We start from the raw sequence: 12,760 nt of genomic DNA on the forward strand, positions 1-12,760 counted from the left end.
GTTATCTAGGCAACATGGGAGACTGTGAGTCACCTATTAAACACGAATCACAAGAAATGTTACCCTTTGCATCCTGGCCACTGATAGCAGGTAGCCATCACATTTGGAACTAGCCTTTCTTCTGAGTTGTAATGACATACCTGAGGTTCAGCTTCGGCTGGTCTTGTTCATCTCCGTTTTATTAGAACCTCGCTGCTTGACTTGAACTTGACTTGAACTTGACTCATTTTTCTATCAGTCTGTGATGTCTGTTCTTTGTACACTGCCACACCTACACGCCTGCTGTGATGCCTTTTCCTTCATTTGGCCTCCTTCCTCCTGTGAAACATAAACTAAACACACTGGATTGTTTTTGTGTTTGCAAATAAGGGACTGAAACCCGACTCCTAAAACTGCACTGATGATTTTTATTTCAAAGAGCAGGAGCTAGGTTTTGCTTTGACCCATACAGGCTGCAAATAAAAAGCCTGTCAGTCTTGTGCTATAATTGCTTTGACTTTGTCCTCTCTATTTTGGAATATGGGCTATACTGCTTCGTAATATTCCAACTTGTTTCCATGGCAATAGCACGTGTTGGTTGTCTTCTTATGTGAATCTCTAATGAGCTTCTGTAGAGGAAGATCAAGCTGAAGTTCTGTTCTTGATGTCACTGAAAGTGCTATAATGACATTCTGTTGTAAAAATCAGTCCAATTCCAGAAGCCAGCATAATTGACATCTAAATGTCAAAAAATGCAGCTAATAACCTGCATGATCACAACAGTTATAAACTGACTTGAACTCAGACACAGTGTACTCAGACCTACATTAACAAATCTAGTTCTGCTGAAATGCACAATTCTAAGCTTCATAATTTTCTTGTTATAAAGAATAACGTGGCATAGTCAGAATCTGCTGTGTCTCTGTTGGCTTATTTGTCTATTCAATGATGTGGGTATGATGAGGTAGTGAGTTACGGTCACACTGTTTGATTGTATGTACTATGGAGCATGCAGTGCTTTAAGAAAAGCACAGTTGTGGTTTTATTAAATCCCCGTGAACATTCCAGAAAAACAAACAAACAAAAGCCAACAACAACAAAATATCCACATATTTCGTAGTGAAGCTGGGAAGACATTTGGCCTTCTTCAGATTGTGCCACAGAATTCGTATACATTGGACCCTAAAACAGGCAATGAATGGAATTTCTAAAAGATCAGTTTTGCATCAACACAACAGCTTACATTGTACGCTATAATGCAGGTTAAGTCGGTGGGTAGGTGTGAACAAAAATTACAACAAAATTTACCTGTACTCCAAAGAGACTCTTTGGAATAATATAAGCCATCATGTTTAGCACTTTACTGTAAGGAAGACAAGTAAAAATATCAGGTGTGTATAAAATGAGATTTTTTAATTTTTTTTTTTCCTCTCATTTTTAGTCTAAGTTACCCAAAAGCTGAACTGTGCATACACAGGGATAAAGCACTTTAGTCCTTTTACCCTCTGGAGTAAGTCTGCTTTTAAGTACCACAGTTTTGTGAAACTTAAACAATCAGCCCTTAGAAACTTGTTGCCTGTATTTAGTGCAGTGGTTCACATTCTATTTTTACAGACGGTACTTCTAAGAAATATGCCATATTTCATCAAATATTTGCATTTCCCCTAGTGTATAGAAACTGCTGAGTCAGGGCCTGAATGACTGATTAAGCACCTGGGGAAAGGACCCAGTCGGCCCCAGGAGCACAGGTGAAGGCAATTGTTTTGTGTGATTGGAAGCAGTGGAGCCTGGCTGCATCTCTCTTAGATCTCATTTAAGGGCTGACTGCCACGAGGGAAGGATCTCTGGTTGGATGTCCCCTCTTTGTGGAGCTTTCTTTGTGACCTTAGATCTTTGGAGATGGGTGAGTGCTTTTCCTTTGTGATACCTTTCTGTTGCTCTAGCCCTTTTATTATTACATTTTGGGTATTGCTGTTCCATTGCTTTGATCTTTCTGATTGTTACACCTAGTATTCCTGTAACAAAAGCTCAGGAATATGGGCAGTTGCTGTTGTTTATACTGCCCTTGAACTTCAGTGCCAGATTCAATAGAGGTATAAGAACAAGCTTTAAATTATTTTCTTTCATATTCAGCAGAGTGTTTCAGCAAGAGACTGAAACATGGGGTCATGGCCTTTACAGTATTGAGGTGTGATTGCTTGATCTTTCTAGATGATGTTCTTTTTGGCAGCGTAATAGAGAAATGGCTATATGGAACCATCATTTGCCACCTATCTGGGTTCAAGACACAGAAGGGTGGGGGGGGGGGGGTGGCTTGGTTTGTTTGCGTTTGTTTCTTGTTAACAACTTCCTTCTAATGTTACTCAGAAAAAAATCATCCCTTTAGAAATTGGAAGTTTGTTACTCATTCAGCTTTTGTTTGTGATAGTCTGTATATGAAGAATAGCCCAGATACATACACTGATCTCTAAATGTTGCAGTTGATTTGTCTAATGACTTGGAGAGTTGTGTACTTATAATCATAGAATCACCAAGGCTGGAAGAGACCTATAAGATCATCCAGTCTAACTGTTCACCTATTACTAATAGCTTCCACTAAACTATGTCCCTCAACACAACATCCAGTTGTGTTGGATCCAACTTCTCTTTTGAAATGCCAGGTACTACTCCTGAAGACGGGTATGGCAATAGCCATGGTGCCTTCAGCACCTGCAGCTCATGAACTAACACAAGCCTCTGCTTAAAAAGCTGCCAGACAGGCTTTTAGCACCCCATCATCCCTGAGAGTTGCACAAGAAGAAGCAGTTTGAGGAGTCAATACAGAGGCATGTGGATCAGCTGTGCAGACTGAGAGCCATGATGAGCTCAGAGCTGCAGGCAGCACTGGAAATGTTTCATAGTTATTCTTTGTGATTGGCTTTAATTTTGATTAAAGACAATCAGTATTTCTTCAGTGCAGGGGTGCACATTCAGGAACCTCTTAAAGGGGTTTGCTTCATTTTTAAAGAGGTAAAACAAAAAGGAATTGTCTGCTGTACTCATTCCTGATATCACATTCTCTACCATGTGATGTATAGCCATCATACACAGGAAAACATTCAAGAACTTCCATGCAGCAGGAATTCCAGAAAGTTTCAGAGAGCACTGCAAATGCTACAGATGAATGAAAACCCCTTAACGTGGTTGTGAATAATCCCAGATGATTTCTTCTGTGTTTGCTTGCTTTGCTTCAATGTTTTAAGAAAACTGGTGGCATTCAAAAAGTCATTTAGGAACCTGAAAAAGAAATGACTGATTATCAGTCTCTGACTGATAATTCCTTTTAATGGGGATTAACTCTGTAATGAGTTAATCACTTTCATAACTCTTTGTAGGTGTGTTGTGCTAAGCTTCACTTACTTTCACTGCTTGATCCTTTTCTCTTGACCAGCTATTAGGAACGAAAGAGGATCTTTTTCATTAAAATACATATCTTCAAGTTACTTTATAATGCAAGTAGCTTCATTAATCTTCAAATGACTGGTCCCATCTGCTTTGCTTTAATTTGGCTGGCATTTACACAATGAGTTACAGACGAAAAACCAGACCAAGTCCGTTCCAGGATGCCTCGCTGCTGAGACAAGCAATGTGCTGTGAAATGAGGCTCAGTGCTGAGCTGCCAGTCTGCTCACCCCAGCAATGTGCAATTTACCAGCTATGTAAGGTCTCATTTCAATTCAAGGAAGAGATACAGCATTTATGCACATGCAAAGCAATTCCTCTCCAAAAGGCAAGAAAAGTGTCTAACATATTTTGTCTGGCAGAAAACATAAGAGAATGGCTTTGCATAATCACACAGCAGTTTACAGAATTAGAGAAATCTCGCTTCTGGAGTTCTTCTTTCCACACATCCATTTCTTTAATCAGCCCTAACAATGCCTGGGTAACATCTCAATGACTTAACTATTCTGGTTATTTGAAGAAAATCAAGATGCTATTGTACTACTCGTCTTAAAGGAGAACAAAGATGGGAAGCAATACAATAGCATGATGGAAAGATGCTTTGAAGATGTTGCAAGCTGAAATAGAGAAAATAGGCAGGGATGTGCATGTGGTTCAGGTAGGACTGAGAACCTTAGTAAGAATGTGCTTAGAGATGGCGGTTCAGGAGCTAGCAGGTTAACCTGAGACTGTGTAAAGGTACAGGTCTGAGTGTGGCCAGGACCTGTCAGGTTAGGATGTTCACTCTTTCCTTAAACATTGGTGCCTCTGCCCAGCAGTTATCCTTAAGAGCAAGAACTAACTGGGCATTTTTGAGGTGAAAAATACATCAGAAGAAGACATCAGCTACAAGCAGTCAAAGCTATCAGCTGTGGCATCACTAGGACTGCTTCAAACATGCAGAAAGTATGAACTGCCTAAAGGAGAAAAGGAAAAGATTATCCCTCTATCTTTCCTTATCTCTGCTCTGCCTATTCTGGTAGCCACCAGTCAGCTCCAACTCCTCAGTATTTAAGTGTTTTTGCATTGTAGCTAGAACTTGAATTGGTCCTGGACAGTGGTTGGCAGATGCTAGAACTATCGGTGTTGAATAACCCACCTGAGTTGACAAGATCATCAGAACTTGTACATTGGTGTTGTACACATCCCTTAAAAACACCTCCCTTGGGAAATGAAGAAAGATGAGAGCAGGAATTAGCATAAGCACTGGATTTGTAGTTATCTTCTCTTCAGATACCGAATTGTATCATGAGGTGTGAGTTTCAGCTAATGAAGGTATCAGAAGCTGCTTCCACTTACCTTTGCGTCATCGCCTGTCATCACTGAAAATATTTTCCCTTGCTTTTCTATTGTGCCAGTGCCAAAGGTGATTTTCCTAACAGTGCATCTCTCACACTTACTGAAGTGACTTTCACATAAGCTAATTAGTGGTAGCAGTTTCTAAGACTCCACCAGTATCTTTGCCCCTGGATTATTTTCTTCCCCATATGTATTAGTTTTAAAACTGCAGCTGCTGTGTTGAAGAAAAACTTTTTTGACAACTAAAACACCATTTATACTTTGAGTGTGGCTAAATTCAAGTGCTGTTTATGGTGAGGGTATATCTATGTACATATCTGCTTTTTCTTAATGATTCTGATTTATTCACCAGAGACCTGGTGAAGATAGAGGAGTAAGTATCTCCGTGTCACATCACTTGCAAAAGAGATGCACAGAAAAACAAGTCAAGATGAGGTATCATTCTATCTCCCGTCTTCTCACTGACCTTAGTGAAAATGAGGAATCTATTATTTTCCCCCAGAGACCTATCAGCACTTGTGTTGCTATCATCCAGATAATTTAACACACTAAAACAAGGCTAATGCTGCAAGTCAGGTGTGAGGCATTTTGTCATGCTGTGTCCTTGCCCAGGGAAATTCAGCTGGAGTTTTGCTGGAGGCTGGGACTTCACCAGTAGGATGCATAAAGATAGAGCGCAGAGATGCCTGGTTATGCCAATTGCCTTTAGATACAGCAGGACTCCAAGTTGCCACGTTCCTTTCCTTTTCATGTTTTCATTGCTGTTTTTGTATTGTCAGATGGGAAAGTAATATGAATAAAGTGTAAACTGAAGTCTTTAACTCTTGAAGAAGCCTATAGAACAACTGTGCCACAGCTGTTTTTTCTCATAGTATGGGGGTAATGCAAAACTGGCCAACTCAATTTGGATGCTGAGTCATTCATCCACTTCTAACAATTCATAACGATTGTTGTTGCCTGGAGGGTGTTCTAAAATAAGAAGCCTGAATTGTGCGATGCTAACAGGTAATAAATGTTGTGAATAAGGTAATTAGAGAGCATTTACCTTACTAAATGATTTGCAGATCTTTGTGTACTCCGGACACTGCTGCTTTCCTGCATAAAATCTAAAACCTTGTATCAATGAAACCAAAACATGACAGTTTTATAGTCATTCCGAGGAGCGGAACGCTTTCTGCCCACATTGCCTGTCCCGGCAAACATCCGACAGCACTCAGTGCTTCTCTCCCGAATTGGCGACCTGTCTTCCCCAGCGAGGCTGCAAAAAGCTCGCCAGTAGCTGGTCATGTTGCACCAGCTGCACTTGCGGCGGCGTCTCGGCAGAGGGAGATGTCTGTGTGCCTGCGCCCGCCGGAGAGTCTCTCCGGGTTGCCGTGCGGGCAGCTGCGCTTGGCTGCTGCTGCTGGAGCAACGCCGCGCTACCGCTTCCTTTACAGCCGGGCTGGGCCCGAGGCTTTCCGGCACCTCCCTGCGGGATGGGGGCACGGCCAGAGTCGTGAAGCAGCCCTGCAGCCCTCCCCTTCGAGCCGGACTGAAAAAGCATTGGGTTTATGCTTGACCCCGACTGTTTTCTGAAGCACTTCTTAGTCTTTTACTTACCCCACAGCAAAATATGTACTCAGTTTGGAGGCGTGCTATAAGTAAGAAATAATAACTGAAAGGCACTGGTCTGCAAAATAACAAAAGCTCAGCGCTTTCAGCTGGGCCTTCAGATCTGCACCTTGCCTTGCCCTACTTTACTCTGGAGGAGAATTGATCTGTGTAAACTGGAGGGATTTCGCGTTGCTCTCAGCCCCTCTGTCCATTCAGATACTGTGTGAGTAACTGCTCTGCAGTCAATCTCAAACAAAGCTCATCCAGCCAATAACTGAAGCTTTGCTGCCACAACCCCAAGAGAAACACAGTCTGTGTGCAGTTAGTTGCCTTGAGCCTTTGAGTCCTGGAAGATTTCTCCATTTTTTGCTTTCAGTGCTCGCCCTTGGGCCAGATGATGGCACTGCCAGCCCTTCTCCTCCAGCAGGGCTGACAATGGCACACGGTATTGATCTCTCTGCAGTACAAGAGATGCAGCTAAAATACCAATAACTGCTTGTCTCATTCAGTGTAGTACCATAAACTTCAAAACAGTACAAGTGCTTGTTCAGGAGACTGAGAGACTTAAATTGTTAGGAATACCTGCTGTCCACTGCGCCTCCTGACATTCATTGTGCTGTAGCTGTGGCTTGTTTTATTGACTCATTACAAGGTTATAATGCACTGGGGACTCGGGGACTCACAAAAGGATGGATTTGCTGTCCCATAAATCACCCCTCTACTTTTGTAACATAGTTTCAAGTCAGGTCGTGAAGTTCCCAATCAGTTATGTAAAGTTAGGTCTTTAACTAAACTGGCTTCATTTTGTGAGAAGCTGAGGAACTCCCTTGAAATTGAGGCACCAAAAATCAGGCTACTTTGAACTAACTACTGGGGAGTCTACCCCTGAAAACATGGGCTGCCATCTCTGAGTTCAGTGTTCTCCTTTTAAAACATATCCAGGGAATGAATAAGCATAAAAATACTCCAGATAACTTGAGGGTGCTGCTCAGTGGCAGTGAACCTGTCTGTGCCAGTGAGGAACGTGAGCTGAAGGCCCTTACCATGAATGAAGGCATCATACTGGTACTTTACTGGATGTTTAGCTGTGGACAGGTTCTTCACTTGGGTCACCAGGTCTACACTCTACACATTGATAAAAGGGAAAATAGGGAATTGGCATAAGCAGGGGTCAGTTCTCTCTTGCATTAACTCTTGCAAGTTCAGTCATACCAGGGGCCATGCCCTCGTGTGTAATGTTGTCTTGTTAGTCCAGTTCCTGGCTTGGTTTTGGCCCAAGCCAGTGAGTGTTGTGCCAGAGAGCATCTTGGCATGGTTAAGATGTTGGTGTCTGACAGGGACAGCACTCAAAGTATCTAAAGGGACAGTAGACTCTGGGTAGAGTTAACCCATTTGAAGGGAAAGTTGAACTGGATGGATGTAAGCCTTGCTGTGCCATTGGGTTCAGACATAGGTTATTGATGTGTATGTAGTCCACAGTAGCATAACATTAGCATTTTGCTATCTACCCCTTGAAACCTAGGAAGTCTCAAAAGTAATTCTCAACAGAGAACATATATTGACCAACAGCTCCTAAAAATCTTAAAATGTTGTAGGTTGAGCAAAGAATGGAGTAGAGAAATGTTACTTAAGTCCTGAGAATCAGAGGATTGAATCCTCAGATGCGAGAGCTTGGGGATCAGCCTTCTTCTTCCACAACAAATTATGCCTTCTGCTCCTCCATGGGACCCAACTCTGAAGAAAATTCCCTGATATGCATTTCATTGTATGGCAAGGATTTCTGTTGTTGCCAGGAGATTATGATTGATAGTTTTTTGTTGTTGTTGTTGTTTGGCTGTGGTTAACTCTTTGATTGAAGGGCTTTGTTAACTTTGCCAAATTTAATTTCGTGGAATAAAACAGCAGGTTTCTTGGTTGGCTGGTAACCATCAACTTCTGTACTGCTTAAGTTTTTGAACAGTTTGTTGACCTTTTAATTGATGAATTTGTATACATTTTAGTATGCTATCTATCTTCTTTCAGCACTTTTCTTAAAAGTTGCAGCACTGAAAGCTGCAGCAGACCTCTTAAATTGGTTTCGTTACAGATCTCATCATGCAGCAGAAGTCTGCACGAGCCTATCACTTTTCAGGGACAAGAAGACCAAGAACCGTCTGATGGGGAACAATCCGTGCAGTCTTCTGCCTACAATAAAATTTTCTTCCCTAGTATGTGGGCAACAAGAATATCATAGAGATTATAAAACAGATTGAAGCTCTCATTGTGTTTAAGATGTAGTATATATTAGGATATGACATTTGTCTAATGATGAGTCTTATGGCTGAGTTGTTAAAAAGGAATTAGTCTGGGAATTTATCCACCAGAAAGCTACTGATGTTAAAAGAAGTGGCTGGATTGACTTTAGAAATCTCCAGTTATAATACTTACTATAATTATGATCGTGCTTCTCTATAGAGCACAACTGAGCCATCTCTTTTGACTCACACCACATTCCTACTGAAGTCAGCAGGAGCTGTGCTTGAGACTGGGCTCCCATAGGCAGTACTGCTTGTCAGGAAGTAAACCAACTGTTCCTGTAAATTGACTCCCTGATACAGACTAGTTTCCCCTTTGTATGATAATAGTGCTAATCAAACACACGGCGTTTTCTTTGTTCTATTGCCACAGGAACAAAGTAAAGCCCAGGGGACTGATGGCAGTCTGAAGTATTTTCACACCTGTCCAGCACAGTAGAGATCTTAACTAGGCTTCTCTGCCTGGTAGAGCCAGGGGCTTGCCGGAGTCTCCTGAGTCCCCGTTCAGTAATTCGCTGTCAAGCACAATTTGCTTGCTTATAAATCTTCTCCATATTCGTTTTTGAACAGACAAGTAAAATATTGCTAATTGATTTCTTTATCATGATTAGAAGGAAGTAGATTTACTGCAAGACATGTAAACACTCAGGCATATTGTGGAAAGCTTACCTAGGAAAAATCTATCTTCATCTCCCTGCTCGTGGCATCACGTACTCAGAAAAACTCAGTGTATCGATTGTGGATGAAGTTGTTAATTGCCTGGCCAGCACTGCAGGCTCCTACAGGGAGGGGATGTGTTTAGGAAGGAGCTTTCCATTTCTGCAGAAAAAAGAAAAAATGGGAAATAAAGACTATAACCCAGGGAAAGCCTGGACCAGCAAAATTCATGAGACCATTATTATTCATATTAAGATGTACTATGTGAGAGGAAAATCTTCACATTAGGAAGTTTTTATAAAGGTTAGCTTGCTGACAAATTGCTCCCATTATCCCTATAATCAGTTGCTAAGCTGTAAAAACCATAAATCTCTCCTCTTACAAGCAGAGAAGTGGAAGTGCAATCCCAGGAGATGCTGCACAGCCCTAACAGCCTCTTCAGATTGACAGGGAGTGAGGAGCTAGTGCTGCTGTCCTGGGCTGTGCTTGAATTCTCATGGTATTGCAGCAGTTAGAGACTGCACCCTTTTGTTTTCTCAGTATTTATTGGATAATCAGTGAGCACACATCTACTCTGATTGGTAGGTCAGAAGGATGTGGCCATTTCTTCAAGTGGTTGCAAGTGCCCTTAAGGACCACACCTTCACTTATCCTTTGTAGTTTTCTGCCACACTGAGGGCTGTTTTAACCTGAAGCCATATCACCATTTTAATCTCAGGGTTTGTTTCAACCAGCTACTCTGTACAAAATCAGCAGCATCAAATGCTTACAGACAAGCAGTGAAACAGACTGGGGGTGTGTGAATCTGGGAGCCTGGGTCATCACCCTGATCTTCTCAAACTGTTGTGCTTTCTCTGCATGCCACCACCAGCTTGAGATTTGCGTGTTGTGTCAGCAACATAGAGCATACCAGGTGCTGGTGAGGCATCTGAGGCAAACCACATCCCTGGCTGCTCATTAGTTTTTCTCCTGACCCCAAAGCCACTGTTATCACAGGATGCATGCTGCAAAGATTTGAGGATCCAATCAAAGCCCTTATAGAAGGGCTCAGGGCATGCTCCATCTTGCTTCAGGCAGCATTTTGCCTCCCACAGCCACACAGCATTTTCTGTGAGAGCAGCCTGATGCGCTTACACTACACGTCTTAGGGGTGTGTGCAAGGGGGAAAAAAACAACTAATAAATGGCCTTGAATCCATTTGCAAAGCTGCCGGCATAGCAGAGTGCACAGGGCTCAGACCTGCCAGGGACCCAGGAGCTTCTTGGCAAGCAGACATCAGAGAAGCATGTGGTCCCCCCCCCCACCCCGTGCTCAAGCACCAAAGGAGGTGGTGACAAAGAGCCACAGGCTCTTGCTGTGTGTCAGCCCATCAGCCTCCCTCCTTCCCTCTCTCAGTGCCATAACCCCACCAGCCTAGTGCTCACTGCCTTGTTTGCCAGCCTGCCTGCGTCAGCAGTAATACAGGAGCTCAGCTGCTCATCATCCCAGCTGATAATGTCTCGGGAGGAATTAGGCAAGGCAAGCTGGCTGGAGGGAGAGGGAGGGTTTGGAGGGAAAGTAATCACAGGCACAGTGATGGAAAATAAATGAGATCTGGAAAAAAAAAAAAAAAAGAATAAACCACCCACAAAAAAAAATACACCATCTCACAAATGGTATTCTCAGTCTAGGAAGGAGCATATTTTTAGGAGGATGGTACCATTGCAGTGCTGGGTGGGAATAGCAGGTCTCATATGGACTTTGGCTCAGGGCTATTGTAAGCAAGTTGCCACGAGGAAGATATCATTCAGCTGTGCTACAGTGATGCTCAAGGGGTGGGTTAAGGGGCTGGGCTAGTCTGCTGTCTGCAGATGAGATGTGGCAAGAGACAGGCAATGCAGGAGAACTGCACAGGCACCATGCAGACTTTCCCTCATCTGAACCAAAGCAAAAAGCTCTGCTTCTCTGAGGTGCACGGTCCCACACTGTCCAGCTGAGATTTGAAATGCTTCTTTCCAGTGAGGACACTGCTAATGAGGGCATGACAGCTGCTTGAAACTGGTGATCCTGGTGATGTGAGGAGCAGCCCTTGATACTTCCCTCATCAGCAGAGTGAGCAAACAGAGATCTACATCAAAAGAAAATGTACATTAAAACAGTTCCTGTGTTGCTGTAAAGCTCAAATGCAATTTGATTTTTTGATTTATATTTTTTATCCTCTTCAGCATTTTCCCTGCTGTTAGAGTGAGAGTGACGTTATTCTCCTACTCCTATTTGCTCCCCAGTGGAGCACATCTCTTTTTGCTGAAATTCAGTAAAGACTGAGAAAACACTGTGGCTAAGCCAAAGATCTTTCACAAGGTCTTTATCTGTGTAGCCTAAATGGACCTGGTGACAGAACAGATTGTGCTCTCAACATGGCAAAAAGAAGAAACAGCTCATCCACATAGGTTATGCTACACAGACCTCTAGATACATGGATTGCATGCACAGTCACAGTGCCTAGACTGGCTCATGCACAGTGTGTCAGCAAGGCTTTCCCAAATGCCACAAAGGGACCTCTACAGGAACAACGCCTGTTTGGGGTGCCAACCCTGGGCTGACCATGGGGCTGTAGCCAGTAGGGTCAGTTCAGAAAGCTGCCTCACCTGGAAGCAGGGAAGGAGCAAGTATGTCAGCAGAATGAGCTTCTCTTCGTTTTGAGAGTGCTGTGTCAGGTCTTCAAATCTAGAACCAAATGTTAAAGTAGTTTATGCCGTGATTTTCCTTTTATTTGGACATATAGTTCATTTGGAATGTGTATTTTTTTATTTTTTTATTTTTTTATTATTTTTTTTTCCAGAGTTCATCAGTAAAAGATTATTTAACAAAAAGTTGTGGGTTTTTTTGTTTTTTTGGGGGGTGGGGATGGGGGGGTGGGGGGTGAAGGGGTTTCGGCCCCGCTGAATGCAAAACATTTTAGCTGAATGTTCAGAGAGACTGATGAGAACTGCAAGGGAAAGATGCCTGACCTCTGCATATCAGGCCCAGAAAAGTAAGCCCAGAGAGGGAATACCCTCTTGACTGAATTTTTGTCCAGTGGTTACATTTAAATATTCAACTGCTGTCATGGCAAAGCATCCCTTGAAATGAGTTATTTTGCCTGACATCATGCTGCCCAGTCAAACTGCATTTCATATTCTTATACAGGAATTATCCCATACCATGTTTCTCCCCTTAGAGTATGCCCCAAGTGGGCAGGCAGCCTTTGCTAATAAGCCTGAGAGGAAAAACCTTGCTTAGAAAACCTCTGAAGGACTGTTTTTGGAAAAAAAAATCCCACTTCATGCCCTCTAGAGGAATATTATTAAGCCATCGCCTGTCAGCTAGCTCATAAATTATCAAGACAGAGTAAGTCTGGTTGTTCTTCCATTTTTAAGACTACTTAAAATAAAATTCAACAGCAAGGTTTGTACCTTATTGCTTGGTCCTCTATAAAT

This window comes from Coturnix japonica, chromosome 3 (genome assembly GCF_001577835.2).
Source record: "Coturnix japonica isolate 7356 chromosome 3, Coturnix japonica 2.1, whole genome shotgun sequence".
NCBI classification, from domain to species: Eukaryota; Metazoa; Chordata; class Aves; order Galliformes; family Phasianidae; genus Coturnix; species Coturnix japonica.